The sequence below is a fragment of the Aptenodytes forsteri genome, unplaced genomic scaffold, assembly GCF_000699145.1.
Source record: "Aptenodytes forsteri isolate BGI_AS27 unplaced genomic scaffold, ASM69914v1 Scaffold433, whole genome shotgun sequence".
In the NCBI taxonomy this organism is placed as follows: Eukaryota; Metazoa; Chordata; class Aves; order Sphenisciformes; family Spheniscidae; genus Aptenodytes; species Aptenodytes forsteri.
The window spans coordinates 1,743,434-1,748,832 of NW_008795028.1; positions in this window are offsets into that span (position 1 = coordinate 1,743,434).

The window sequence follows — 5,399 nt, forward strand, 5'->3', positions numbered from 1 at the left end:
GGACTTTTCTTTCTTTTGCTCTTCCTATTCTCTACCCCTGTTCTCTTGGGGGCAAGGGCAGTAAGCAAGCAACTGTGTGGTGCTTAGCTGCCAACTGAGGTTAACCTGCAACAGTCATATTTGCAGTCTGACTCTGTAAGGCACATATTAAATTCTGATAAAGGAAAGGGGAAACAAAATACCTGTAGTTTTTTCATTTTGTGTCCTATAAGAGGAAAGATCCTAAACATCCTGAAATGTAATGATTACTTTAAAATAACAAGAATATTCTGCAGATGTACTTCACAATAGTCACAGGTAGACATTGTCACACTGTATAAGCTCCTGGGGAAAGGGTTAGTATTGCCAACAGTGTTAAAGATGAAGGATACTATCCTGCTTAGGGAACAAACATGAAACTAAACACAGGGATATCTTCAAGGGACTACTGGGATGTTTGTGGTGATGTTAGTTCTTGATGTCTGCTTTATTGAAAACACTGTTTTCAGAAGAATATTTTACTTTGTTTTCAGAATAACATAAACCTTTTCTACCTTATGGCTTCTGGTTCTTCCCGCTCTGAGCTCTTCTTCAGGAGCTCTGGAGGCCTGTTCTTCTACCCCTTTCTAACTGGGTATAATTGCTCCTCAGCCAGTGTGCTGGGATAACGAAGCAATTATCCTTTGCCTTGCTCAAGCTGACTCCTTCGAAGATCTGTCCAGTAGACCCTGGTTAAAATAAAGGGGGGGTGTCAGGAAACAGAAACAAAAACAAAATTGGAGAGGCAATACTGTAACTGAAGTTACTGTAGAAAAACAAAAAACGGTACGAACTTTCGTGAGTTGTTGGGAAAGCAGTTGTTTTGGCTGAGTCTATCACAGGTTGCTGGTGGCAGGGAAGAAGTGACTTGAGAAGGAGGACTCTGTAGAAAACAAGGGAGGTTTTGGTTTGATTCTTGCCAGTCCAGAACCTTGAGCAAATCTCACAGGGCCCACTCAGATTCATTTAGCACAGCAGGCGGCTGTGGGTCGATGGTTGGACTCGATGATCTTAGAGGTCTTTTCCAACCTTAATGATTCTGTGATTCTATTCTATGACTGAGGGAGAGGTATGGGGTGCGTGCTCACTTATTTGCTGCCAGTAGTTGGGTTATTAGGGTCATCCAGTTCATTTGAAATGTGGGAGGCTGGTTTCAATCCCTCTTTGGCCTCTCTTGAAGCAGAGATTGAGGTCAAGTGTTTTTGAAGTCCAACTGAAGGCAGCAGACACTAGGATATTGGCCATTTTAAGATGTATATTTAGTTTTTCTATTTATGTGGATGGAAAACAGTTAACTGTAAGAAAGAATGTGGGATCTTGAATGGAGGAAGATTCTGCTTTGACCAGATGTTGGTATCATGTGTCTCAATATCGGTGCCCTATGTCCAGGTCAACAAAACAAATGCTTTTACCCCTTGATTTTGCATTTAACTTCTCAGTAGGTATTCACCTGATTTTTGCCAATATTGTCATTATTCATAGAAATTATAAGAGAAGGGAAAAAGAGTTTGGCTCCTCTGTCATGAAAAAAAAAAAAGGCTGTAAGATACGTAACTCCTTTTTAGAAATACAGTGGGAAGAGAAAGTGGAATGTAAACAGGGGGTAGAGTTATGTAAGCTCAAGGACAATAATGTTGTGAGATAAATATTGGCCTATGTAAATTTAGACTAAATTAGAAGAAGGTTCCTAATCATCAGAATTTGTTCTGGGTCAGTCTTTTAATGGGAGTAACTGGGGAGAAAGTATGACTAGTTTTCAACCTTACTTATTCCATTTACGGAAAAGATTACTGCATCCTGGTTCCCTGTGCTTGCAGGAGTTAAATTGTGTGCATGAAGTGGCCTTTCCATTTGCTGTACTGGAACACTGAGTAACTAGCATGATTGCTTCCTCCTTCAGGATGGACATTGATGTTAGAAATTAGATATTTCATCTAAATATCTCTGAGATAAACAGAACATTGCAAGTATCCACCAGATGGTTTATGCATGAGTTAAATATCGATAGGATGCGTTAACCATCAAGTAAATATGAGATGAAATAGAATAAATTCTAGCATATTAAAAAGTGAAACTGAAGCCATAAATTTTAGCAATATCTTTGAACTAGTTATTTAGCCTATGATACGGGTCAGTAACTGAGTGTTTACAGTCCTTACTCAGGTCACAGTTTAGCTATGATTACAAGAGTAACAGTATACTTTTGCTTACCATTTCAGTTCGTAGAATTAACCTTTAATTAACCTCTCAGCTGATGTTGTCAAATTTTGGTACTAAAAAATTAGTTTTACTTATCCCAGCTGTTTCTTCTAATTCCTTTAAAAAAAAAAAATATATATATATATATATGTTTTTGTTTCAGAGAATAGTAGATAATTTTTAAGAGATCCTTTTGGAGCTGATACAGCTTTCTGTGTTAGAGAAGGACCCCTCAGGGATTTTTGATACTCAGAAAGGCCTTTGAATCCTTGGAAACTCAAAGTTAAACAAAAACTTGAGTAAATAAAGGGTCATTTTATGGAAAAAAAACCCCAACAAACTAAATAGTAAACACCTTTGCTGGGAGATGCCAAAACTGGTTTGATTAATTCACTTTAGTAAAACTCTAAACATATATCTCTGCACAATAAGTTAAGTTTTCTGAGAACTGGGCCAAAGTTCTGAAACAGAATAGAAAGACTTATGAAGAAAACAGTGTGGTGTAGCTACAGAAGTGAGTTATATCCATTTCTGTAATAATGTGATATCTTCTCCAATATTTCTGGCCAGCTTGGCCACATCTTTTACAGTCCATCTGCAAAGACACAGTGGGACTGGTGTTTCAGGGAAGTGACAGACTTGCTGCACATGCCTGAATTGATGGTACTGCATGTGGGATAAGAGTGTATGACACAAGGACTTCCCTGAGTTGCCACAGAAACTAGAGCACATTCCCACAGCATGAAAAATTTGTGCAGCCTATTCCCAGCTGCCTTCCTTCCCGAGGATAAATCAGAGAACATGGCGAATGAATTGTAAGCTGTAACAATGAACTTGGCAGTGTGAGTGGGGAGGAAGCCCTTTTCTTTTTCTTGTGGGAGTGATTTTTCATTAATATTTTTTAAAGTGTTTTAGATTTTGGCTTTATTGCATGCTGTTTACTGTAAATGCTTGATACCCAGCATTCTACACAAAAGTTGTGCTGATCTGATCACATTATTATATACATCATCGGTATTATTTTCTCATTTTGATTCAATAAACATAACCTTTATAGTCAGAAGGAATGGAAGAAAACACTGAAGACGCTTTGGTAATAGAGGAGCAAGACTGATGAAGAGAAACTGGTTGTTTATATTTGTTTCTCCAAAGCAACAAACACAGAAAAATTAGTTTTGTGAGAAATTCATAGACCAAATATATAATTCAAATTGCATTTTCCTCTGACACCCCCATGTAGTTAACACATGCTCATTTACATTCCTGGCTGCAGGTTGTGTGGTCAGATTCTTGTCCAGTGCATGCTCAGCCTGATTCACAACATCATAGTCAATAAGAGGTTTGCTATTGGCACTAGCAGCAGAAGCATTTCAGACTTTATTGCTTTTATATGAGGGATCTGAAGAAGAATTTGTGAACCGTGGCCTAATCTGCTAAGTGTCTAAGCAGTGTCCTATAATATCTGAAATTTACTTATTCTTAGACAAATATCAAAATAGATGAATTTGAACTTTGCTTTCTTCAAATTGTATTGCACTATTATGTGGGAAATTGATGTGAAATAGGAACCAAAACAAAACCAGCTACCTTGTGTTTATAACTACAGATTAATAATATTGACATTTAGTGCTAAATTCATAGGATGAAAAGTTATTTCTGTGTCTTTATAAGTTGCTTCTTCTTCAGAAGCATTATCTATTTCTGAAAAAGGTTTCTTAAAGTTCTGAGAAAAAAATTAGGTTAGCTGATTTTAGACACATTAAAAATGTAATTTAAATTTAGGCTGATTTTCAGCCATTTAATTTTGAAACTTTTTAAAGTTGTTATATAATTAAAGACAATACAAAATATTTTTATATTTTCAAACTAAATTAAAATTAAAATTGGGAAATATTAAAAAAAACCTAGACATTTTTAAAAGAAAGTATTTCAAATAAAAATTAGTTTCTTGTTTTAAAGTTTACCTGCATTTAAAAAATAAAAGGAGAGAAAGCAGAAAGTAGAAAAAGTCATTATTCATTTAGTTCTGGTTTTTAATGTTCCCAGTTCTCAATCGATTTCAATATGTTCATACTTAAAGGACTATGCAATTATTGCAGTTTATTGTGAAAGCAGCATTGAAAACAGAACCTTCAGTTTCAGAGAAATATTGAATATTACTGCTGGAATTATTTGTTACTTGAACATTGTTGATGATAGAGCAAATGGAATGAGGGAATAATGAGATCAGTAATTCAAAACCAGCTTATTCTACTTATGTCACAGCAGTGTAAGAACATTGACAGTACTGACATTTGCAATTTCTGGAATCATGAATATATGATGAGCTGCTGTCTCATTTAATTAGCACTACAAAGAATGCTACTTAGAAACAATTGTACAAACATTTTAAGAGAAGTTGTCTATGTTACACTATAATGTTACAACTGCTTGTAAATGTTAAGCTTAAAAAGGATTATGTAAAGAGCATCTCCCTGGCATCAGAAGAATCTGACACATCTAACAAAGACAGATGGAGATTCCTATCCTTGCCAGTGCTGAGCTTTTCTAAAAAGTTTTGATGCTGTCCTGAAAATTGCAGAATTGGTAGATACAGAACTGGATAAGATTTGTAGAGCGTAGTTAATTAGTTTGCCTCTTAGAAATTTCTGGACACATGTTACTGTATTCATTATGGCCAACTATATAAGAGCACATAGTGCAAGCCAACTGGTACAGTGAAAGAGCTGAAAACCCATCTACACTACGTGGATTTTAGGGCATTATTGTGCACTAGTTCTGCTAGGTCTGATGAGCAGGTGCCCATTAGCAGTTTGATTTCATCTAAAAGGATAAAAGTTTACTCCCCCAAAGACTGCTCTACAGTATGAACTGAAGTGTGGTAGGTGGGGAAGGTCAGGAGAATATCTTCAACAGCATGTTTCTCATTTGAAAAAAAACAATAAGGGAGACACATCTTATAAGTATCATTCAAGGAAGAATCAGAAGAATTCAACAGAACAGAAGTTACAATATTTTGCAGCACTGTTTTTGACCATTTGCTGACTAATTCTCAGTCTGTAGTTGTGCTTGTTGTTTATTTGTTATTTAAACAGAAATAGTAGTTATTACTTTCCTTTGGCTACTTCAGTGTAGACACATTCAAATAATAGTGCTCACCGAGCCACTTTCAATCATATATC